A 25,563-nucleotide genomic window follows, 5' to 3' on the forward strand; every position below is an offset into this window, starting at 1 on the left:
GATGTTCTTAGCCAGCATGCTCTCTCTGGCCCTGGTCAAAGGCAGGTGCTTCAAAACAAAACAAAATAAACAAACAAGCAAAAAAACTGTGTGTGAAAGTGAAATAGATGGCTAAAAAGTAGCCAGGTCATATGAGAAGCTTTCTACCAAAACATTTCAAGCTCTTGTTGGCTTGTGCCCGAGTCATGCCTGCTCACCAGAGGGTTTGGCCATGAGTTGTAGGTGGCAGATTCCAGCTAGTTTACAGCGTCTGAACATATAAATCTTTCCTTTCTTCCCCTCCAGTATCCAAGTGTGTGGCCTTTGCTACTTCAGTGTCTCTTTTAAGCAGCTTAAAAGTTTTCCTAAGTGAAATATGTTTCTATGCTGCAGTTCAGAGATAAATATAGCTGATGAGTTGAAAGAAGACCATAGTATGTGTTATGTTGCCTTACCCAGTATTTTTTTTTCTTTTTGTGGTGATTCTGTGCTAACTCAAAATGGAAAATCTCCTGAAAGATGTTATTTTTCCTTTTTAAAGAAATTACAGGCCAGAATACCATTCACTGCCTTAAGCTGCATCCAGTAAAGGATTAACCCCCACCCCTCTCCTCCAGCCCAGCGTGCTGTGTTTGGAAAGCGAGCGCGTTTGTAGCTGAGCCAGCTCTAATAATAATAATTAGTGTTGAGAAGCACAGAACAGCCTGTGATTAGCAAAATAATTATTGCAGAGTATATAAATTGAGAGGTGGGGTTTTGACAAGGCAAGAGGAGTGCACACTGCAGCTTCCTGGGGCGGCAGTGGACTCCTGTCTTCCTGTTGATGTTCTCCCTGTGAAGCTGGGTGCAGGAACTGTGCAGAGCAAAACATGTTTGTAAAATGATGATTGCTTTTGAGTTTTTCCAGTAAATTCTGGTGATGAAAGAACAGCCAAAAAACTTGTAAATAAGAGTTTTACAGTGTGCTAGGCTCCCTGGGGTAATTTTTTTTTTTTAATTTGGATGCAATTATTGGATATGATTTCTTTGCTTGCTGGGAGGCCAAACTTTGACTATCTGTTGGCTCTGTAGCCTAAAAAATAGCCTAGGAACCCTTCCAGAACTTCTCCTTCATGGGTTCTTGTTCAGATCCTGGTCAGTGGGATGGAGAAAGATGTCTCTATTATAGGAATCTGCTCTGACTTGTATGCAGGCAAGTTTTTGGGTCATAGCTGGTGACTTGTTGCCTTAAAATCTAATCTGTCCTGCTGCCTAAGAGTGAGCAGAGCATTTTACACAGAGCTTTCCCTCTATGCTTGGTCAGCAAGGGCAGAGTTTCTCTGGGGCAGCTGCTGCTGGAGCTGCTGGCACAGAGCAGATTGGGAGGTGGCACAGGGTACACATGGTTGCCATGGGCCATCATTGGTGCAAAGCTTTGGGGTAGAGCTCACCCCAAAGGTAGGCCCAGCATCAGGGGCTGTTGGAACTGATCTAGCCCAAAAAAACCAGCAAGGCTTGGAAGATACTTCCTAAGGATGGAAGGACAGACATAGCCAGACACCTGATCTGTGGAGGGACCCCTGCCTGGGTGCTGCCCAGCCTATGCACCCTCCCTTTTTGTAACATAATCTGTCTGCACATAAATATTGTACCAATAGAGACAAGTCTCTAAACAAAAGAGACTTCATTTTGGCTAAAATGAATAGATTATGTCCATCTAAGGGAAGCCAGATGAATCTTCCAGACTGCCTTAAGTGTTTGCATCAGACTTGCATAGGGCTTGAATCTTCTCCCATTATGCTTGCTACTGTAATAGACAAGTAGGAATAATAATTTTAAAATAATGCCTTAGTTAGGTTTGTTTTACTTGAGACAAGCAGATGGAGTGCATCCTTTGATCCTTCCCATCCTTTGTTTGTTGTGATCTTGAGTTTTTCTTTCCTGTATCTTTTTTAACAATGATCAGAAGGACACATGTCCATGCACATATGTCCTTGTATGACTACACATGCCACACATCCACACACTTACCTTAAGCTCTTTTTCTGTATTATAAAATGCATAGCTGCTTTTTCCCCTGTGTCAGAGCCAGCTGGTATTGCCTCCATCCAATCAAACAAGCCACTGAGTTAACACCACCATGTAGAATTCAGGAAACCTAGTGAACATTTTTCTAATAAGAGGATATTCTGGCCCTCTTGATAATCAGCCCCCCATTGTAAAGTCATTTTGAGTCAGAGGTTTAAATCTTTGTTCCAGTGGAAAAGATTTTTATGGGCAGCACAAACAGGCATTACATTCTGGGTATTTTTTTAGCATAGTTGCTTAAAATAGCACAGATTCTGAATCCAAGGGAAGAGAGAAAAGTTGAAACAATAGAAATCATGGTCTGGTGGCACAAACCTCGCCCCACCCCAGCCCCTGATAGAAATTTGGCAGAGGCAGCAGGCTGGGTTTCCTTGCCATGAGACACTGAATCACATGCTGGTGGTTGCTTTGGGTTTCTGTCTCTGCTGGTGGTCACCCTGCTTTCATTTTGAGGGTGTCATAATATGGCTTTGGAAGTCAAAACTGTGCCAGTTCTATGCAGATTTATTCTCCTGCTTCTTGCATCCCTCTTGTATTTGCAGGCAAAAGGCTTTTCTGACAAATGTGCATTTTGGAAACATATTGTCCCCATGATTTTGGGTTTTGACCCCTTTTCCTTTCCCTTCTACTGTGAGTAGGACATCCCCAAATGAGCCCAGTTCCTCTCACTAGTCCTGCACAACCAATTCGTTGCCTTTGTTTTCAGTGGCTGGGGTTGCCATGGCAGCAGCAGCCCTTGGGATAATGATTTTGTCATGGCAGAGCAAAGGGGTCCACACCTCAGGGAAGGTGTGACTTGTGTGTTGATGAGGTGGCAGATGGCTCAGAGGGGACAGTACCCAGGTCAAGGTGAGCTGGGAAATCTCTGGATTTTCCTGTGCTCTAGAGAATGCTCCTGGGCACAAGGTGGGTTTTGCCAGCAGCATTGCAGCAATGGAGCTCAAAGCTCTTAAATCTTCTTTTGCTCTTCATTCCTGAGCAGTCTGGTACTGAATGGTGGCCATGCATCATTTTCTGCTTCCCCTTCTCATCCAGATGCTGATGCTGGTGCTGATGCAGCAGCTGGATACACTCAGCTGTGGCATCACCCTTGCACCTGCTGTGCTGCAGGTGATGGATGTGCTGCCTCCAGAGCAGCCTCTTCCTTATCCTTGCAGGTCCTTGCTGGAACCCTCTCCTGGCAGGTGGGAAGGGCTCTCTCCTCTTATCTGCCCCCAGCTATCTCGGTGCATACCTCTGCTGTAAGCACTTCACCTGAGCAAACAAGAACAGCACTTGGATTGCTGCTTTATCACCCGGGCCTGGCAGCCTGGTGCAAAGAGCTTTTACACCCAGCAGGGGCTCAGATTGACAGGCCTCAGTCCCAGGCACTTCTTTTGTTCTCCTGACCCTGATACTGAAGCATCTTTCCAAAATTAAAATGTGACAGCAGTCTTACTGTTTTCCCTAAAACAGTCCCTGAGGATGGAGGAATGGGGAGGTTAGCATCTGGAGCTGAGGCATTTATTATTGATGATGTCTTTAAATGATTAAACTAATTTTCCTTGCATTATTTAGGGAAATTATGATATTCATCATTAATGAAAGATGTCTGGGGAAATGTGTGATTTGGAGCTGTAAATATCTTCTCTCCTCCTTTTGTCACTTGCTGCCTGTCTTCTCCCAGCTCTTGTTTGACATTTTGGAGTCAATGTTTGTCCTTCTGTCAGTACCTCCTGCTGCCTTCCCCCTTGATAAAGGTGACTCGTGGTTGCATAAGGGTGAAGTGACTTTTATTCTAGACAGGTGACTTAATTTCCAGTGTCACCAGGGCTTACATAAGGGATATAATAATCTGGATAAGGAAATAAGGTTTAGAAACTCTAAAGCACATTTAAGTGCTCTTTCTAGCAAATGTTATTCATAGTCGTGTCCTATAAAGAACTTTATAAATTTATAAATTACTGTCAAGGATAACTGGAAGCATGAACAACCCTGGCATTAGTTATGCTTATCTCCCTGCAATATGATGCAGTATTATAGCTGGGGTTTATTGCAAAATGAGGCATTGTTAACAGATAACGTGGCTGTGTCAGGGTAGATTTCCCTCTGCAGAATGTGGGAGTCCCTTTGCACCAATTAGTTTTACTAGATCCTTTGCACACAGCAGAAATACTGTTTACAGGGTATGATTTTAAACATGAAAGTGAAGTTTTTAGCTTACTTGCTGTCCCACAGGACATCAACATCCATCAGTGACGCTTGGGCTGACCTCCATATAGTAAATTCAGTCTTCAAAGGTAGTTGTCTTCAGTTATTAATCTTAAAGCTATTTTTTAAGGAAGAGGGTATTTAGATGGAATCTCAATTGTTGATATTCAGTCTTTTGGCTGAAACTGCGTCTGCCTCATGCAGAGTGGTCCTAAGAGGTGAAGTGGACAGGAGGGAGCAATGTGAGGTGCCTCCAGGCTAGGGAGGTGGGAAGCTCAGCTTCGAAGGGGTTTGTGGAAAGGTTGAAAACTACTCTGGGAGTCAGTGCCTTCCTCTAGAGCAAGCAGAACAGAAATAGCCTTAAGCAAAAAAGAAGAAAAAAACTAGGTAAGAGGTTCCACTTCTTCTTTATGCTTCTTCCTGTGTTTACTAATCTTTATTTCTGGTTTTCAGACTTAAAATCATTCCTGTAGGAGCCTGGAAAAGGGTTCATGCTTTTGTAACTTCTCCCCATACAGCTCTGTAAGGGAAAACAATTTCTTTGCTGCTTTTTCCCTGTGTTTCATTCATGTGAGAGGCGAGAGGAGGTAAGAGGTGCTTCTCACCTGACATCTCGAGCTTGAGTGCCCTTACAGTGCCTTTCTGGTGTGAGTACAGGCAGCACAAGCAGGGACCTCACAGGGATGTGGCAGCCTGGCAATGCAGTGATTTTGGAGAGCACCTGCATGAAGGTATCTCAGCTTTTTCTGTACTCTGTGTTTTGTAGTCCTCATCCTTTGGACAGGCAGCTGAACCCCAAAGCACTTGGTTATGCAGGGCACTGTGGTAGTGCTGGGGCCCCACTCCCTGGCTTTCCCTGCCAATCCCTTCAAGTCCAAGAACATAAGGATTTATTGTTTTTCTTATTCCACCTAATCTCTGTACAGAGGCTCTGTTTAATATCTTACCCTTGTTTGAAATGTGGAATTCATCTGCTCCTATTATTATCCCAACACAGAGGGGCCACAAAACCCTTCTGGTCCAGCCTAGCCCTGATCACTTTGTGCTGGGGCTCAGGGCTGTGGGATGAGGCTGCCCTGGCTACATCCTCTGCAAAATAATGTTTTTCCGCTTATTCTGCAGCTACAGAGCCTGTTCTCTAAAAATTGTGAGTAAGGTGGGAGGGTGCACAGGTTGCTTTTGGGGGCCTTGTTACCTGAGGAATCTTTCATCACCAGTGATGCAGAAAGTGCAGAGGAGATAAAGTTTTCCTAGCCAGAAACCTCACACGCAGCCCCACCTTGCTTCTGGATTCCTTCCCAGGGTTAGAGTTAGCAAAACTCTAACCCATCCCAGGAGCTAAACTGGGTCATTTCCAGACTCTTCTTGTAATCTTGTTACCTTCTTGTGACAGACAAATGACTGCCACCTCTCTAAAGTCACAGCCCCGCTCCTCCCGGGAAGCACCTGGCAGCCAGCTGTCCCCTGTGCCATGGATATCATCACATTTATTTATTATAACCCCCTTGGGCTGTGCCTGTGCTGCAGCTGGTCACGGGGCTGTGCTGGCTTTGCCAGTGCTGAGCATTGTCACAGGCACGTGGTCCCTCCCTCTAGCCCCTGCTCTGATGGGGAAGGAAGGGAAAAATCCCCTGAATTCTTCACCACTGACTGCAAAGGGCAATTGTTTAATGGGATTTTGGGCAGAGGGAGCCCAAAAAGGTTAGGCTGTTCTGAATCTGGGCCATGAGGCTGCACCAGATGAGTCACGGGGAGAGGAATAAAAAATCTCTGAGTCATAATCCCTAATACTACAGAGCAGATTTGCTCTGAGTTGTTTTCGTGTTCCTATGTGCTGACTAATGTGCAGAGAAGCAGTGAGAGCCCTTTCTCTGATCCTTCACCCATGAAGAATGCAGCCCAGTGTCCCCCTCCTTGCCTCCATGACTTACCCAAGCCTGGAGTCCCACTGCTTCCCAGACAGCTGAGCAGGACTCTCCCTCCTCAAAGCCCCCCAAATTCCAGTGGCAGCAGGGTGGGCTCTGGTACTTGCCCAGCTGAGGGGACATGCCAGGGCAGGACCATGTGCCAGCACCTGTTTGTGCCCCTGCAGCTCTGCCACCACTGGCAGCAGGGGCACAACCTTTAAGTGCCCATCTTGCAAAGGGCACCTGCTCTTAAAAAATCTCAAAGTGATTTATGAAGGGGATTCAGCGTGGTGGCAGCCACCCAGCACCTACAGCTGAGTGATGAAAATACACTGAAGTGAAGTGAACTAGCTGCCATCTCCCTGGAGATATTCCTGCAGCCTGCCTGAGTCTAACACCCCAAGAAATTTGAAATTGATGTATTTTTAGAGGACATGTCAATTTTGCCTTTTTATTCTGCCAGCCAGCTCTCACTGTACTTTTGGATTCAGATGGCACCACAATTCCTCCTGTCTTAATTTTGATTAGATCTCCCCAAAAGACATGTATAAAATCAATATTCATTTAATAAAATATATCTGCCCCTAGCCCTTTTCTGCACTATACTGGGGCCAGGGATAGAGTACTAAACAGACTCCCTGGGACTGGTCTTGTCAGCAGTGGCAGCAGCATAAAGAGGCATCACATATCCCCAAAAATGTGGTTGAGAGGGGATCAGGTTATGGGTGACAGAGTGGGTTCCCCAAGAAAGGGCAGCTTCCTACTTGGGAGCCAAGTTTTGGCTGTCTTGTTATTTTAACTGATTAAGTCAAATTCCTAGATGTGGAAACTGATTGGCATTTTTAATGTTATATTACTGATAGAAACTGATGGTTTAGCCTCTGTATAATTTTAAAAATATTTTTTAATATTTTCTTTGCTTAATGAGTGTAGAATTGAAAACTGGATGCACAGATGTGCTTGCTCACACACAGAAAAGTGTGAGAGATTGTAATTTCAGTGAGCAAAGTTGTCTGTTGGAATATGAGGCTGTTCTTTTTCCTTACAATGTCCTTAATCTATTTTTCATTATCACAGGTAGGGTAGGGTAAATGCTCCTCCCCAGAGAAGAGCTGATAGGAGCCTCATCCAGGAGTGGCAGCTGAGAGCTCCTAGTGATGGATCTGAGTTCCACTTCCTTGGGTTTTGTACACCTTAAACTGCTCAGATAGAGTGACAGTCTGCACTGTGCGGTTCCTACATTGTTTTGTTTGGTTTTTATTCCTCCTCTGTAATGTTATATTTTGTTTTCCTGATTGTATTTGCAGCCTCTCTGCCGGAAAAGAGGAGGCAGCATTTTGGAGGGCAGTGCACAATCAGGTGATGCAGATATCACTTTTGGGAGGTTATATTATCCACTCCCCTGTTGCTGGGTACCACCCTTCTGCTGTGCAGCCCAAAGCAGGAAAAAAAAATTCTTCAGCAGAAAAAACCCTTTTGTCTGTTTTTTCTTCCCCACTGCCTCCTTAGTACTCCTTCCAAATGGATTGCATTTCCTCAGCAGAAGGTTGTGGCTGTGGGTGTATTCTGAACTTTATTGTAATTTATTTTTCATCATTTCACAGGGTCCTGGGACATCTTAAGTATGGGTCAAGCCAAGGCAAACATGAGATGCTTTGGTTGCCTGTCTGTAGAAAGGACCTGGTATGCCTTTGGGTGTGAGGATAGGGAATTTGCAAGTCTCTGGATATGGATTATTTTTTTTTCTTCTGTTGTGCTTATGAATTTTAAGGTGGAAAGGAAGTCTTTGTATATTCAAATGAAATTTTTATTTTTTTAAATACTACAGCATTTCTGTATATGCAAAGTCTTCACTGACTTGATATTTGATTCTTTATCTTTCTTAGCCACATTACATCTAGCAATGCAGATGTTGGAGTAAGTGCTCTTACACTGCTGTGCTGGCCTGGAATGCAGACAGACATTTTCCAAAGCAAATTCAGCACTTTAACACAGGATCACACCCCCAGCCTGTCTGGTTGGTGCCTTGGGTTGCAGCCTCAGCACGCCATGCCTGCTGTGACCTGTGATGCTGTGATGGTAGCAACCCCTGCCTTGTGAGCAGGCAGGGAGGGTGATAATGTTTTAAATAAATATTCCTCCAGCTGAGCCTGGTCAGGGGTCTGAAATGGGAAGTGGATTCCCTTTGCAAACATCCCCATCCTTTATAGAAAATCTAAATGAAATGGGGATACTAATTAAATTCATGCCCTCCTGGCATGTCTAAGGGCAAAGACAGTGTGTTAAAGCAGGTGACACAATCCCAACAGCTTTGCTGGAGGAGGGAACACATCACTGCTGCTAGGCTTTGATAGAATGAGGGCAAACCTCTCTAAGATGCTGATGTTTCTGCTTTGTCTTATATTTGCACATTTCCTGTGCTTTCACAGGGCTCCTCGCTTGCAAGCAGTTATCCAAGCACTGAGTAATCCTCAGCACTGTGGAGCTGTCACTGGCTGTAGTTTCTTGTATTGAAGGGGGTCTGAAGGCCTCCTGGTAGATGAGGTTTTGTTGAAGGTGGAGCTTCTCCAAGAGATTGGACAACCTCCACCTGGGACAGCCCAGCCATGCACAGCAAGTCCTGTCTAAATGCAGACTCCAGAGTAAATTTGGGTGCTATCTGAATCTGGATTAAAAGCAGAACTCCTGGTTATTCCTGACCAGCTGCAGCTGGAGCATTTTAGGGGATGGTATCCTGTGGTTTATTGTAATGGGGTGGCTTGAAGTTTTTCTCCAGCTGGTTGCCCCTGAGCTTCCTGCAGGCTGGAGCACTGTGCTCAGGTTTTCCCCTATGTCCTCAGTGCTAATGAGACATTTCAGCTTAGGTGGAGGCAGGGCTGCAGCTGTGCCCGTGTACAGACTGGCTTTTCCATTCGCTTGGCTGAGAGTAGGAAGGCAAAACTGGAGTCCCAAATTTTCTGGGGAGCCTATGGGACCCCTCAGAAGATGTGCATGGAGAGACCTCCCTGCCTTGGAGGGAGCTGGGGGTGCCCTGGCTGATACAAACCCGCTGGTGTCATGAACAGCCTTGCAGCTCCCAGTCAAGCCTTACGTTAGAAGGCACTGGAATACAAGAAATGAATCCATTTGTGTATCCTGGTAGCTGTATCAGAGCCACTGGGGTGTCCAGGAGGAAATGGTGTCACATGTTGGCAAGGCAGCAGCTGCATTTGCTGGCTTAGCTGAGATCTGGTCATTTAAAATCTGCTGCTGAAAGGCTGAACTATGAATCTTGGACTTGAAAGTAATTTTTATCTAAACACAGGGATTTGAAAGCTGGAAAACTATCAAAGGTACAGGCAAAGTATCTGAGTACCTTTGAAAACAAATGGCTTAGGAGAACACTGTGCAGTAATCTCCAAAGACAGCTCAAACAACTGCTGGAAGTATTTAGGGAATAGGAAACTAGAGTGTCTGATATAGCAGAGGGACTTCAGAGCAGTGGGATGGAGATGCACTGGGAGGTGGTAGGGACAACATCTCTCTATACATTGAGGAGATACTGGATTTATTGCAGCATGCGTCTGAAGGGTGTTCAGGAGTGGGCAGGTGCAGTGGAGCCTTGCTTGTGGTGACCAAGATAACAAAAATCAGTGGAAAGCTCTGGGAGTTCTTGTCCTTGGAGGAGTGGGGTTGTAATGCTGCATGAATCATGAAGGTCTCTTCCTTAGCCTCATGAGCAGCCAAGGCATATAATCTCATTAGCAAATTTATCAAGCTGCATCTTAAGACTGATTGGGCTGCCTGCCCTGTGACTGCTGAAAGGCATCCAGAGCTTGGAAGGCCAGGGACCTTGGTGCTGCAGCCTGAAGTCATTCACAGCCAGCTGATGCTGATTTGTTCTTGTGTCAGTGCTGTCCTTAGGTTAAATCCCTGTTTCCATGATGCAGACAGCATGGCTCATACCTTTACAAACCCCGTCAGCTGCACAGGTCTGACACAGGCAGCTCACTCACTCTGTCCTCTCCTCTGCGAAGGGTTTGTCATTCCCCTCCTGCTTCTCACAGCTGGGTCCTCTACCAGGCTCTGTTCAAACACATCCTGCTTGGACATGAGCTCCCAGGGGGGATGTGGCACCTCAGAGCCAAGGTCTCCTGCTGCTGCTGGGGCAGCCTGACATCTTTAGGTCTCCCAGAAATACTTTGTCCTCCAGCTGCCAGCAGAGCCTCATTGCCCTTGAAACCCTGTGTGCTGACGTACCTGTTCACCTGCACTCACCTGCAGAGAGATGTGGAATTTCTAGTGAGACTAGCCTTAGCTAAAATCAACCTTCACCCAGCTCTGGTACTAAGCCCCAAGCTTGGTGGTTGTGGGAAAGGCAGTACTTAAAAGGACCAACAATGAAAACTGTTTAATTTTCATGGTTTTGTCTATAGCAGGATTGTTCATCAATGTGATAGAATCCTAGAATGGTTTGGGCTGGAAGGGACCTGTAAAGGTCATCCTCTGAAGTCCATCCCCCTTGCTGTGGGCAGGGACATCTTCAACTCTGTCAAGTTGCTGAAAGCCCCATCCAGCCTGGCCTTGAATGTTTCTGGGGATGGGAATCCACAATTTCTCTGGGCAATCTTTTCTAGTGCTTCAACACTTTCTGGGGAAGCTGCTCCAGCATTAAGCATCTTCATTCTAAGAAAACTTCTTTAATCTATGTCAACCTTCTTTCAGGTTAAAACCATTGCCCTTTGTCCTATCACAACAGGCCCTGCAAAAAAGGTTGTCCCCAAAAGGAATCATAAGCAATATAAAAGCCCCAATATATGTTATACAAAGTACATGTAATAATACAATAGCTTATTTATTTATGGTGGAACTCTTGTCAGTGATGTCTAAGAAGATGCAGTTGTAATTCTGTGATGGTGTTGTTCGTAATAGACTTTCTGCTCCTAAGCTGAAATTTTTACTACAAATTTTCTGCAGATTTTGAGTGCTTCAGTTCTTTGTTTAAACTAGGTGTGTCTTCTTAAATAGGGGTCACAGGGGCTGGAGTGAAACACCAAAGCTTTTAGGCAGTGTCATGGTTCATTTGGCTTTCCAGGGTGCTCCTCAGTGCTGTGGGTTTATTGCAGCTCCAGCTCTAATGCACTCAAGTCAGGACTAGACCCTGCTGTGGAAGGTCAGAGAAGCTTTTTGCAGTGGTGCAGTTTGCAGTAGGCATTACTCTGCCATAGATAAGGGGTTTATCTGTCCAGTTGTACTTGTGGTGACTGTAGTGTGAGGCCCATCACACTGGCTGGCCCTGAGGATTGAACTGTCAGTGCAAAGCAGATGCTGACAGGGGGCCTTGCTTTCTATGCTTCATTTCATCTGTGTGGAAGGAAACGGGAAACAAAAAGGGAAAAGCCAGCAAAAACAAAAGCAGAATTTATGCTGCAGCTGTTTGAATCAATGAATGAACCATGATGTGATGTTGCAGGTGTTTGTTTAATTTTCCCTCTCATTTCCTCATCCAACTTTTATTATCACTCTTGGAGGTGGGAAGGTCCACTGTCAAGACCTGATGCCTTGTCCTGAATCCAGACATCCCATCCCCCATTAGCTAAAGTGAGGGGGCAAAACCACAAGAATAGAGATATCTGAGATTAAAAAAAAATGTTTATATATCTATCTGGAAGTAAATGGCTGGTTTAAGCACTGGCCTTGTGGTGCTGTGGACCTCTGGAGGTCGTAGCAGGTGATCTCCCAGTGATGCAAGCCCCGTGGTAGATGATGTCATCTCTGTCAGCTGCTTGCCCTGCATCCTGGAGTCTGCTGTGCTTGCCATGGGTGGCAGAAGGGGAGCTGTGTCAGCTTCTCAGCTGCTACCAGTCAAAGCTGAGGAATTAGTTTAAACTGTTGATTTAATTAAGCTGGAGAACACAGCAAATAGTTTGTGCATGCCAGTAATGGGTGCCAGCAGGAGTGTCCTCTCACTCCTGCCAACTCTGCTCTTCAGAACATCTGAGAACCGGATGCTGACTAAGGGTGGTGGTTGGGTTTGATCCCCTCTGGTGATTTTTGTGTCATCATGTTTAAAAAAACATCCCTTTCACTGGGAGGCTCATCACATGGTCTTTGAAGGGTTCACATTCTTCAGAGTTATTCCTGGTGCCTTTTGATAGGCAGAGCTGTGATCTTTAGGTATTGTGCCTGATGTGCCTCAGGCCATCCTGATGAAGAGGACTACATTAGTGCAAAGGAACCGCTTAAAATCGTGTACAATAAACTATCACAGGCTTCTGGGCTTCCTGCTTGAGGGCTCAGATTTAGAAGGCAATTTCACAGAGGTCCCTTTCTTAGGGCATGTGGAGAAGAAGGGTGGCAGGAAATGGTGACATTAAGGCATTTCAGGATCACAGACTCTCTCATCCCCCAGTACCCCACAAATGGGGCTGTTTGTAGCCCTTCATTACGCTGTGTTAGGGTCGGGAGAGAACAGACTCCTTTCATCCTTCCCAATCCCTGTGTGGCCTTCAATGATTTTACACTGTTATGAGTGTTCATGAGAAGACAGGGAGATTGGATGACCTCATATCATCTTGGGTGCATTGATGCACATCTCTACAAATGGAACTGCTTCAGTTCAAGGAAAACCATCAATTTCCCTTGGTTTCAGGTCCTTACTAGTGGTGTTTCTGGTACATGAACTGCATGGCTCAGCATGTGGCAGCTGTCCATGTTTCCAAATGTAGCTGAGAGTAGTTAGACCTCCTCAAATAAAGTGTTCTCAGAGTTGATGCAGATACTTAGCTTTTACTTGCAAGAAGCTGTTTGCATCCAACTTGAGTAGCCAGGAGGACTGAGGTTGGCAGCTGTGAGGAAATGCAGCCCTGACAGGGTGAATTCTTACAGATTTGCCCTGTGTCAGTGAGAGCAACAGCTACCAGTTAAATGGGTTTTGTTAACTCAAGGCTAGAACTTTGGTGTGGCTCTGGAAAGAGCAGGCTGGCTTTGGCAGGTTTGGATATCAACATGATGCATTTCCTGGTGGTAGGTGCTGGGAAAGCTCACGTGTGCTGTGCAAAGAACACTCTTTCCTTGGAAAAGTATTTACTGAGATAACGGTGATGGACAAGTCTCTCATGATAAACGTGACTTCACAGATCCTGTTTTCAGCCTCATGGAAAAAATAGAAAAGTCTGGAGGTTTGAAGGTAATGTGTTCTAAAAATAAATATTAAGAATTATTCTTGATCTTGGGCCAGGTGGTTTCAAGATCAAAATCAAGGCCAAGGCATTTCAGGACATTTTTATTGGCTTTGTTAATTCATGCTACTTATGAGGTAGGAAAAAATGTAATATCTAGAAGGATCTTGCCACTTTCTTCCTGAAAAAATGCTCATAAGGTATTCTGACTTTTCTGCCAGATACACCAGTCTGCTTTGATATACCAGTTTATTCATTGGGAAAAAAATAGTTTTTGGGGCTTTTTGTGTAATCAAGAGCCTTGTGACATTGTTTTGGTGTGGTGACATATATATAATGACAGTATGTGATTGAGTTTAAAGGGTTGTAGGAGGACTTTAAAAGATAGATAGCAAAATAAATAAAGAAATTACAAATTGCCATTAATGTGACCCCAGATAGGCAGAAAAAAAAAACGTAGCAAATAAATAGTTGGAATAATTTCTTCCTGGGTTTTCTGACATCTTAATGGCTAGCTCCAGCACTTCTGATAGCTTGGAATTCCATCCTGCTGGATGGCAGAGCTGCAGTGAGCACATCAGCTGGAGCCACCTTGGCCCTGGGGAGGATGTAGAGGAGACAAAAACCCCAGTTCTGACTAGGCCTGCACATCCTGATCCAGCACAGGAGGCAGTGAGAGCATTTTGATGGAACCAAGATCGGATTTGGCTCTAAACATTCTCTTGGTGGTGCCTTCTGGTGAGTGCCTCTCAGGCTGATGATTCCTCTCTGAATTTCCCAGTATTTTGTTGCTGGCTCTCAGGTCCCAAGTCTGTCACGATTTGTTCCCAGGCTGGAGAGCCAGGAAATTGGAGCTGAGAAAACCACTGGAGCTTTCTGATATGCTGATGCTGTTCTCTGGTGCCCCTTTTTGGGAAGGGAGCATCAGTCCCCTACCTGAGAGAGCTGGGCTATTGCTTCCCCCAGCATGGAGCCAGCCTCTGGAGGGGTGGAGGGGCTGAGCCCTTCAGGAGCCACCAGGGATGGGAAGAAATTCTCTTTTCCTGGGAGAACCTGTTCTGATCCCCTATCACTGGGGATGGCTTTGGGCATGGGGTCCCCCTCTCCTTGGCCTACTGTCCTAGAAGGACACAACCCTGATCCTGGAGCAGCTGGAGTGAGCAGCCATGGCAGGGCTTGTTTTCCCAAGATAATCTCCTATCGGGAACGGCTCGGCAGATGTAGGTGAAAGGTGATGCTGGCACTGCCCAGGTTGGCTGCCACTCTCCAGGCTGAGTCCTCAGCTTTTTATATCCCTGCTGCATCACAGTGCAGCTGCCACCCTCCTGCCTGTGCTGAGGATCACTGACTGGGCAGGGGATCTGAGCACTGTGCCAGCTCCAGGAGCACTGCCACACACCGCAGTGTTACTGCAGGCTTGCATCAGCCACAGACGTGTCTGACCTGATAGCCTGACTCCCAAACAACCAGTGCTGGGTCAGAGGAGGGCAGGAGTGTCATCTGCTTGAGAAAAAAAAATAAAAATATTAAATTTAATCTCCTATAAAATTTTAATATTGTTGCTGATTTTTAGCTCTGAATCATGAAGTTTACTTGTCAGCATGCCGCTTCCTATTATATGATGTGTTTCTTATGATACTTTTGATGTGTTTCAGTGTCCTCTCCTTCCACCTTTTCTTTTTCTTTAACCTTGGAGCTTCTTTACTAACTATATTCTGCATTCTAGTTATCTGCTGTGAGTACCAGTTCTGCACTTGCCATCCTAAGTAAATGGGAAAGGGGTCTGGAAAGGCCACTGATTTCTGCTGCAGCATCATCCCCTGGAGAATTGAATTCAGTCTAGGAAGCAGACTGGTGAAAAGGGTATCTTAATGAGCAGTCTTCAGAAAGAAGTTATTTCAGGTATTTCAGCCAAATAGCTCTGAGGACTTCCAAACTGGGGCGAACAGTATCTTCACTTATGCAAAGATGGTGTCACTCTCAATGATCTCTCTCCATTCTTTGTGATAAAAGATTGACATGAAAACAGATCTTCTGTCTCTGGAGCGGATTATGCCCGTGACAGAGAAGTCCTGACTCCATTGGAGGGAGAGGCAGAAGTGGGACTGTTTGCTCCCAGCAAGGATAAGTCAGATGCTTAAGGAAGGCTGGGCTTCTCCCAAGCAGCTCTTGGGAAGGAGAGACAAAAGCTCAGGCAGCAGCTTTTCACATGGGTGCAGTGACAGGTGGATCTGCTGTTGCTGTTAAGGATTTACACAGGGAAGAGACATCCCTGGCTTCACCCCTGGGTTTGGTGGACTTTTTGGTGGGCCTTCCTTCTGCAGGGAGGCTGTGTGGAGGCTTTGGCTGAGTCTTGGCAGTGGAGCCATGGAATTGGTGTACAGTCACTGCTGCAGGACCAGTTGTACAGACTCCAGGTTTTTCCTCCCTATTTAGTGAGTTCAAGTTGATGTTTAAACAGCTTCATCATAACCTAGGGTTTTTAAAATTTTTTTTGGAGCAGTCTAAGAGCACTCATCTGCATTGCTGCCTTTGGAGGGGTGGCAGTGCTGCCATCAGTGGGGCTGTGACAGAGCAGAGAGGGCAGAAGGCCAAACTGTGGGGTGTGTGGCACTGCACCCTGCACCCTCCAGGGCAGCATCATCCCTGCAAAAGAGAAGAGGCCTTTTGGGCTTAAAACATTGGTGAATGTGACTCTTAGCAACTTGATGGAGTTGAAGATGTCCCTGCCCATTGAGGGGGTCACACTAGGTGACCTTTAAAGATCCCTTAAAGAACCTTTAAAGAACCTCTGATTCTCTGGAAGTTCTCCTGAGTCTCACAGGCTTTGTATGTAAATACACTATTTAACTGCATTCCCTATAGCAAATGGTATGTGGCTAGGAATTCCTTTGATGCCTTTAGATGCTAATGTGGTGATAAAACAATCCCTTCTTTTTCCCTTGTTTTTCTCACAGCTTGTAAGCTCTTCAGAAAATCATGTCATTAAGGATTTAAGAGCCTAGAAGTGATTAAAATAAAAATATTGTTAGCAATAAATGAGTGAGAAGAGGTGCAATACTTTGTCAGTCTTGGAATAAAAATTTAGAAATATTCGGAATACAGGAAGGTAAGTTAATTCGTGAGCACATTCAGGAATCAAAATAATGGGGATTATTTTATGCAATGATATATAAATTATTTTATATAATAATATATAACCTCCATCCTGGGGAGGTTATCCATCCATGCAGCTGAGCTGGACCTTGGCTGATGCCTTGTTTGTGTGAGGTGCAGAGTTGGTGGGAGGCAGCTCCAGGGTGAGGAGCAAACAGCTAATTCCCTGCAAATCTGTGCTTGTTTTGCAAACCTGGAGAGGGTTGTACAGAAGCCAGACATTTTCAGATGTCTTGTTTTTTGTGTTTCTATTTTCTTCCTCTTGAGGTGGCTGCAGTAATATTCACTAAGGATGGAGGTGAAAGCAGAGTGGTAGGAAAAGAGACTTGCTAGGACTGAATTGTTTTTGTTTAGCAGAATTAAAACTAAATTGGTGCATGGTCAGGAGTCTCTGTGAGTATAAGACAGTGAGCAAAACATCTGTTCACAAACACATGGGATGGGACAGGTAGAGCTGGAGTGCAGTCCCTGACAGGAATCCTTGCATCAGCAGAAAAAGGATTTACTCTTGGATATCAGCAGAAAAATAAGTCCTGGCCTGTAACTTAATAGTGTAACTGTGTGATGCAATAAATAGAACCTTTCCATGCTGATTTAATTAAACCAATGCAACCTCTATGCTTAGATGAAGCCAAGTCCTACACTGTTACAAAATCTTTTCTAATAATAGTATTTTTTTTTCACTTCATGAAGGTCCTGATCACTGAGCTGAATGTTAAAACTGCCTGCAACAGCAGGACAGGCATTTATTTGGATCTGACAGGTCATAATGAGTCAAAATCATTCCATGGGCTTTGTTATTATTTGCTGAATATTGAACATGTGCCCTTAGTAAGAAGGACCTTTCAAAAAAGTAACAGGAAAACAGAGCCCAGTGTGCCAAAATGTTTCTGTGCTGGTATTCCCAGTGCTGTTTTGAAATCTTCACCTCAGTTGCCTTTGCAGAGCCTGGTGCCAAGCCCGGAGCACGTGGGGCTTCTCCTGGGCTCCACGGGGCTGCTTGGACCTCAAGCCAAGTGTGACAGTGCCCAGGGAAAGTCATTACCACTGGGCTTCTGTCCTGTTCTTGCATGAGGAGGCAGCCACCAAGGATTCAGCTTTTAAAGGAGCCAGATATTAAGCTGGAAATGTGTCAGTCCTGCAAGGGGTGACTTAAGCTCATTAAAAAATGTCTTTTTCCTTCTTGGCCTCTATCCCCTCGCTGCTTCTCAGCAGCTTTGTGCTGATTTGCTTTGCCCACAGTAAATACTTCCAGCAAGAGCAGAGCGTGGTTTCCTTTGGGTTGAGGAGTTGAGCTCCAGAGGGATGCAGAGAAGGGCTCAGGAATGTCCCCTTTTGGCCAGCAAATCAATTTGGTGTTCGTGGGGCTGGCACTGTGTTGATCCAGTGCCACAGGGATAAAACTTCACCAGCACTGGAGCCATTGGCTGAGTTTTGGTCCCACCAGTGCCTTCAGAGGACCAAGCCCATCATCCCAACTCTGCCTTTTTGGAGCTGAAGCAGGGGCAGCATGGATGGCATAAGGACAATGATGGCATAAATGGGGACAATTGTGAATCCATTTTAATGGAGGGATTTCAGGAGGCTCCACTGGTGGGGGGTTGATGAAAGCAGATGTCAACTGCAACCAACGTGCCTGGAGTTGGTTGGTTTCATCTTTGAAAAGTAAGGGGCTGGTGTCTTCTGTTCTGTGGTTTTTTGAGTTGTTTTGTTTTTTTTTTGTTTTTTTTTTTGTTTTTTAATACCATCCAATTAATCTCTCTGTTAGCCACTTTTATAATTTTAGCACAACTCCTTTGCTCCTGGAGCGATGTAGTCTTGTGAGAATTTCAGCATTTATTTGACTACAAAGCATGTTGTTAGCCTGCATGGTGACAGCCTAGATCCTGAAGGCTTAAAGAATAGGTCTAAGATAAAGAACTGAAAATGTAATGAGCAGGAGGATTATTTTTGCAGCTGGCATAGTGATTTTTCTTTCCTTTCATTGTAAGCTGGTAACTAATGCTGTGCACTGAAAATCATAAACAAAAGGTAGCAAAAAGAGGCTGCAGGGTTCAGACTGAGCCCTGCTCTGGGAAGCCAGGATGGTTCATGGTGACCAAGCCAGGTGTGGGAGCTGTGGGTCATTTTGGCCAAGGCACAAAGCAAGTTTGCAGTGAATTTTCCCACTTTTCTGTGAACTGCAGCAGTGCCCAACAAGGGAACCTGGCACTGGGTTGTGGGTTGATATGCAGTGGAGCAGCTCTGGAAATGGAGCAGCAGCTCCTGTCATTTGTGTGAGAGCACTTTGGTGCTGGACATGGGATGGTGGGAGAGCCACTGGGGGCAGAGCTGCTGTGTGCCTGCATTAGGGGCCAGGGAAAAGAAAGAGGTGGAATGGTGCTCACCTGGCTGTGAACAGTAGGATGGAAGGGCTCTTCCTTCAGCCAGGTGTGGGAACCTGACTTTCATTTTGATGCACAGGTCTTGACTTCCTGTAGTAGTTGAAGCTGGTGATACAATAGATATAATTGAGAGACTATTTTAAAAATGCCAACAAACAAAAAAAGGGCAAAAATCCATTTCCTAATGCACTTGAAGGGTTACAACTTATCTCTGCAAGATTAGCCTTGGGACCAGCATTTCTAAAAAACACCTTTTAAGCCAGAATGCAGAGTGTTCTGTGAGAGCAGGAGGCCTGAAGTGCTATCCTGAAGTGCTGTCCCTTACCTTCCTGCATCCACTTCAGTGGATCTGTGGATCTCGTGCCGTAAGTGTTCAGCAGCTGACATCAGACTGGTCTTTTTGCCTGTCTATTACTGAGTATCCCACACTCTTGGATCAATGAGTGGTCCAGATGGATGTTCTCCTACCCAAGGAACCTGATTGCATCTCAGAAGGACTGTGGTCATTGGCTTGAGCTGCAAGTGGTTCAAGGCTGAAATGATCCTTCTTTGTGGACTTTGTTTCTCAGTGACCTTTCAGTTTTTCTGGGTGAGGCAATCCAGTATCTCTTAAAAATCACACTCTTCAGTTCATTGTAAAACATCTTTTTCCAAGAGAAGGATGTGTGGAATGCTGTGTTCCATATTAGAAGTGATTTTGATACCATGAAATAGAATTTTTTTTCGGTACTATCACCCAAGTTGGAAAACATTCATGTCTTGAATGCTATAAAAAGGCAAGTTAATATTTATCTTACAGTTTGTTCCTTTAGTCTTTTTATGTAACAGTCTACCATTTATCAGGAGAATATCTCCCCCCACTTCTCCTTGGGGAAGGTTTTCAAGAGTTTTTCTCTTACTGTATCTGTGCCAGTTAGTGCAGATTGAGAATAAGGTTATGAATTTTTGCTTTGAAAATGGTCCAAGGTGACATTAGATGCTTAAAATGTCAGATTGTGTGACATTTTCTTAAGATTTTGCTTTTTGTCTTCAAAAATGGTTAAAAGAAGGGGGTTAATTGTAAAGCATCTCATCAGTGCTTCAAATTGTAGCACCCCAGCTTGTGATCCATGCTCATGTAGAGTCACTTTGTGAAGTCAGAAGAGCATAGTCATGACCTGCATTTTGTGTGAGAACTCCAGCTGTGAGTATACAGCCTGCTGGTCACTTGGCTGTTGGTTCAGGTTGGTGGGCAGACCCATCCCAAGTGTGGGTGAGGAGTCCTGGGTGGATGAGGGACACAAATTTGTGTGACGATACCTTCAATGGAATAGCTAGACTTACATTTTAAAATTACACTTTATTGTGAAACTATTACAAGAGTTCTTGGAAACATTTTTATGTTGCACTTCATGCCTTACCAAACAATGCATCTTTGGGCTGAGTGTAGGTTGGAATTCCCAATCTACCAGGCAATGCTTCTGTGCTTGTCTTTTTTCAACCCTCTCCTTTTTATTGGAGTTTCCAGAAAGGATTTGATTTTTAGGATGAAAAACTGTAGGGTGAGGCAAGATGAGTGGTTCTTGCCTCCATCTTGTTTTCCCCAAATGCTCAGGTTTTGGACATGGACGTGTCTTTGCCTGGTCACAGACTGGTGGAGCATCTGCAGTGCCCTCCCCTCATTAATCATGTTCCAGCCATAGCTGCTTTTTCTTCATCTGGGAGCAAAAGCCCCAGCTCCAGGGACTGCCTGAGATATTGGCCAAGCTTGTAAAGCCCTCAAAAGCAGCCAGGTTGCTCCAAAAACTTTGTGTTGCTGAGTGAAGAGTAAAAGGCACAGTGGCCTTTACAGTTTTTTTCTTTTGTGTTTCTTTGGGAAATAATTGGTTTTGTTTATTTATCTTTTATAAGGACTTAAATATTATGGGCACATGATATAAGAGATTTTTAACTGGTATCTGCCATAATTCCATAAAGCAAACAAGTTCATGTTTCCTCACTGATACAAAACACAAGTCCCATTGACCCAGAACTCTGTGATTTTGCCACTCTCACTTCTATGTCAGATTCAGTCTATAGCTGTTCTCAAATTTCATGGCTAAGAACAGGAAGTCAGGGAGAGGTTTTGGAGGTGGCTTGAGCTGATTCATCAGCTGGATGTTATTGCAGAGGACAGTCTGGGCTTGATCCTCTTCCTTCCTCCAGTGATGATGCTGAGCCTGCTCACTAAATCAGGAGAAATGCAATCCCTTGTGGCAGCTGAGAGCAAACTGCTGCCTTTCAGGAAATACACCTGCAGTCATTTTCTGGAGAATTTGTAAAAAAACAGGTTGAATTGTTTTCTTTTTTTCCCCTTTCTATTCTCTGTTGGGTAACATTGACCTTGATAAGCCATCTCAGTATCTGGAGATGTTCTTCTGCATGGAGATGTAACAAAGCCATTTTGGGACGCTCAACTTGTGTTTAGTGATTTTGGTATTGGCAGACTGAGCACATACTGCTCACAGTGCCTGGTGGCAGGAGCAGCAGACATGAATGCCCCAATTGCATTCTTGCCCACAATAAAGTCACTGCTGAAGCTTACTGCAGTGATCCTGAGGTTTAACAGGTCCCTTACTGCATTTAACTCACATGGCTGGGTTGTAATGAACATGTTAGAGTGTAAAAAACCCAGCCTTTTCCTTCAAATAAAACACAGACACAGAAAACATCTCTTGTTTTTTAAAATGAGCCATTGCACTTGGGACTCTTTAACATTCAAAGTTTAACAGGTGGGACTCCTCCTCTCTTCCTCACATATTTTTCAGCTAATGAGGAACAAGTCTTTTCACTCTTTTTGTGTGTTTATTAATCATTTGGGGTCTCTCTATTGCAGGGCACACTGTGCTCATTGCTGGTTCCCTACAGCTCATGTTGACAAGTTCTTGCTGCCCTTGGAGAGGAGCCGTGGCTCAGGGTGCTGCTCTTGTGTTGAGGGTGATGCTTTGTTTGCTCAGAGCTGCCACGTGCCCAGCCCGTGGTGTTTCTGTGTGTGAGTGATTCAACCCTTGTTGTCTGCAAGTGAGCAGTTCTTGTCAAGGGATGGAGAAGATGAATGTGTTTTTCAAGTGCTGGCCCATGACTTGAAAAACCTGGATGCGTTTCAGAGCTCTGCTGCCAACCTACTGCATGACCTTCAGTGAGTTGTTAAGGGTAAGCCCTCTCCTGTTGGGCTTGGAGAGCACTCATGGACAGTCTGCAAGGAAGACCCTCCCTCCACTCTGAGGGGGAAGCAGCAGTGGAGTGAGCTGGAGTGATGTTCTTTCCAGCAGGCAGTGTGCTCAGTCTTAAACATCCGGCACATTTTAAGGGTAGAGTCCAGAGAACTGGAAAATTGTCTTTTCAGGCATGTGCTGGGCACAAGGGTTTGAACTTCATCTGCCTCTCAAACAGGGTAGCAATGAGACAGTGTCTTCTCCTTATATCAGGGGGTGAAGTTCCTCCATACCACAAAGGAAGATGCTTAAAATGAACATTAATCATCTGCTATTGTTTTATCTGTTACAGTCTGACTAGAAAAGCCCAAATGTTTATGTAAAAACATAACTTGTGCAAGATGCTGGCCACTGGGCTCTTGCATAGCCCGTGAGTCCTGCTGCCATCCAGCTGGCCTTGAAGGCAGATGATGGGAGTGCTGTGAGAGGTGTGGTATATGCAAGATGGGGGGAGATATAAAAGATAAAAAACAAAAAAAAATTACGTTTTCTCTCGTTGGGCAGTGAGAACTGCTGGGCTCGTCTCCCAGGAGAGCTGAGCAAAGTACATATTGACACATCCATGTTGGAGCCTGGAGAAAAAGCCCTGCTGGTGCATCAGGCACAACACAGCGAGGGGCTGGGTTGGTGGGACAAGCCTCATTTCTCTGGAAACAGAGATTTATCTCAGTTTGCATGCTCATATTTTACAGGTAATTGGTTTATGGAGAAAACAGTTAGCTCGAGGATTTTGGGCAGGCGTTCTTGCTGTAGAGAAATGGGTTTTACAGGCATATTCCATGTCATAAAGTTACCAAGAGTGGCTGAGATTGGCTGTGTAATTAGTGGAATGGGAGTTACTTTGGGAGATTCAAATCCTTTTCCAAAATGTTTTCATCAGCTCAGGGACTTGGGTCAGACCTTCCTCAGCTTCAGTTCCTTTAACTGGGGGGAAGTTTGGGAATATTTCATTTCCTCACCCTCCCCATCACTGGGAAACACACTAGAAGCAAGGACAAGGCAATTCAGATTTCTTTTTCCACAAATTAGCAGACTTCAAGTCTGCAGACTTCCAGTTGCCTTGTACCGACCTGCTTGCTGGGTTTTGTAACAACAAAAACACATTGCAGGCACGCCAGATTTTTGTGGGTTATGGTGTTGTCCCCACAAGCCAGCTTTGCCCGAGTTATGCTAAGGTAATGGTGGATCTTTCCTGCAAAGAAGGCAATTTTGATTATTTTCCCAAGGGAAGAAGTAGTTTTGGTTCAAAGTAGATTTTGTACATGAGGTGACTTAAACATGATCAAAGTCAGTGGAATTTTATTTCAAATAAACATGTGATTCTCCTAATCAACCCTTTAAAGAGAACATCTGGGGAAAAAATGTCAGGGTTTTGTACATTTAATTATTCACTTGATTTTTCCCTTTTAAATATCTGATGACGTTTCCGCTGTTTGAGGTTAGATAGGACTTTATTGACACAATTAGCAAAACAAATGATTATCACACCTTTTCCTTAGCCCTGTCCTATTTGATCTATTTGCTTGCACTTTCTTTGCTCCTGTGCTTGGTTACATTACACACAATGTTATCACCTTCCTGTGCTTCTGTAGCTAAAACAAAGTAAAAAAACCATTTTGGCTCTCAGCTGCTCTCTGCTGTTTTCTTTTTACAGATGAACTAGAAAGCAATGTCAGGCAAAGAGTTATTTGAGTTTCCTTTCAGCACTTGCTGGGCATTATATCCGGGCCTGGCACTTGCCTGTGTTTATGCGACAGCTTTCATATTTTAAAATAACAAACAAAAATCCCAGCAACTCTACTCCCAGCACAATTAGTAAGATCAGATTAAAAGAATTGAAAAAACAAACAACCAAAACCCCCTAGATCATGATGGGTTTATAAACGTCAAATACTAGAATTTTTATGACTAATTCCTCGGGTATTTTGAGCCACTTTGCTGGGATGTGTTTATTTTCTCTGAAAGCAGAGGTGGGAAGTGTGGCTCTGTCTGGTCGGAGGTCACACTGGGTTGTTGTGCTGAAGAGCAGAGTGTTTCTGTTGTGTCACTGGTGGGTTGTGCCAGACTTTGCTGTGGGTTGCTGAAGGTGTATTCTCCTGATGGTGGAGAGACATTTTCCACTGAGGTCAGGAAGGCAGATGGTGCTGCTGCCCTACAGCCCTTTCCATCCTTCTCTTCCCTGGTAGTGAAAATACCTCATTAGGTTTAGGAGGTGTGGCAAAAAGGAGAGGGGGGGAAAACTCTGTTCTTTCATCTGACAAAAAGAAAAAGAATAGTTTTGGAAAGATCTGTTGGTTAGATGAGAACTACTTTCAGTTGCTGACTTCTCCTCCTCCTTTCACATTCCCTAGAACCTATGAGGCAGCTGGAGGTGGTGCTCCATGCTGTGTCTATGGTCACTGTTACATTAATTTAAATAAATCATGCAAATAAAAAAAAAAAAACCAACAAAAAAAAAACCCTAAAACCTTCCTTCTGTGCAAAAATAAATCAGGATATTGGAGTGGGAATAAATCTTGTCCAAAGTGGTAAGAGCTGTTGTGTAATGGCCTGTCCCTTTCTTCTCTCTGAAGGTCCCAAGCCCATGTGTCCCACTTGTCTGGAAGAACATTTGAAGTCTGGCAGTCTGGTCCTTTTCATAGATCCAGAGGATTTTTAGGAGCATGGGGAGCATGGGATGCATGGACCTGTGGACCCAACAAAACCCTCTGGAGAATGTTGGCTGTGGATAAAAGCATCTGGAAGTTTCTACCATCTTTTTACCCTGTTTTTTCCTGGGTCACCCTGTGTCATTTGTGGCCCTGTCCTGAGGATTATAGCATACAGTCACTTACTGGAATACCTCCCCATGCATCTTCTTGAAATGGACCCACTGCTTTACCCAGCTGGAAGATATTTTCCCCCAGAGCTTTTCCAGTGCAGCAGCAGCACTTCTGTCCAGCAGGTATGTAAATGGTTTTCTCAATGACTGCCCAGTTTGCTTTCTTGATCTTCAGTTCAGTCTTTTTTTTTTTTGTCCTTACTAGCTTCTGCTAAAGGTAAGATCTACCAAGGCCCTGGTGCTGTACTCTCAGGGTGACTTTTCTTTGTTGGGACAGACCCAGTTTGAGATGTAGGTTCTCATGGAGCAGTAGTGTCAGCTGCTGAAGGTTCTGATGACCAACCACAGCCTCATACATGAGGGAAAGGATGGATCTGATGGATGGATCTCTGCATTCCTCCACCTGGATCCTCCAGGACTCTTGGGCAGCTGTGTTTGTAACCCACAGCTGCCATCAGCCATGTGTGGATCATCTTATCAGGCTTCATGGTCTCATTTCAAAAAGGATGACACAAGTGGTTTTTCTCTTCTTGGTTCAAGAGAATTTCTGCTGAAGAATGTAATTTTGAGGATGATTTATCCCATAAAAAATGAGATGCCTTTAGCTCTAAAATTAAACTATTCCTATTCCATATAGATGTGTATAACTCAACAGCACTAGTGATA

The 25,563-nt window shown here is 44.7% G+C and overlaps 1 long non-coding RNA gene across 1 annotated transcript in view; it reads left to right on the forward strand.

The window, feature by feature from the left end:
• The window catches only part of LOC143695565 (uncharacterized), a 131,801-nt gene that overhangs the window by 13,567 nt on the left and 92,671 nt on the right, over positions 1 to 25,563 (forward strand). The window contains exon 2 of the long non-coding RNA XR_013184911.1: positions 24,650 to 25,020. This is a non-coding gene — a long non-coding RNA (uncharacterized LOC143695565). The remainder of the gene's footprint in view (positions 1 to 24,649; positions 25,021 to 25,563) is intronic.

This window comes from Agelaius phoeniceus, chromosome 1, assembly GCF_051311805.1.
Source record: "Agelaius phoeniceus isolate bAgePho1 chromosome 1, bAgePho1.hap1, whole genome shotgun sequence".
Classification (NCBI taxonomy): domain Eukaryota; kingdom Metazoa; phylum Chordata; class Aves; order Passeriformes; family Icteridae; genus Agelaius; species Agelaius phoeniceus.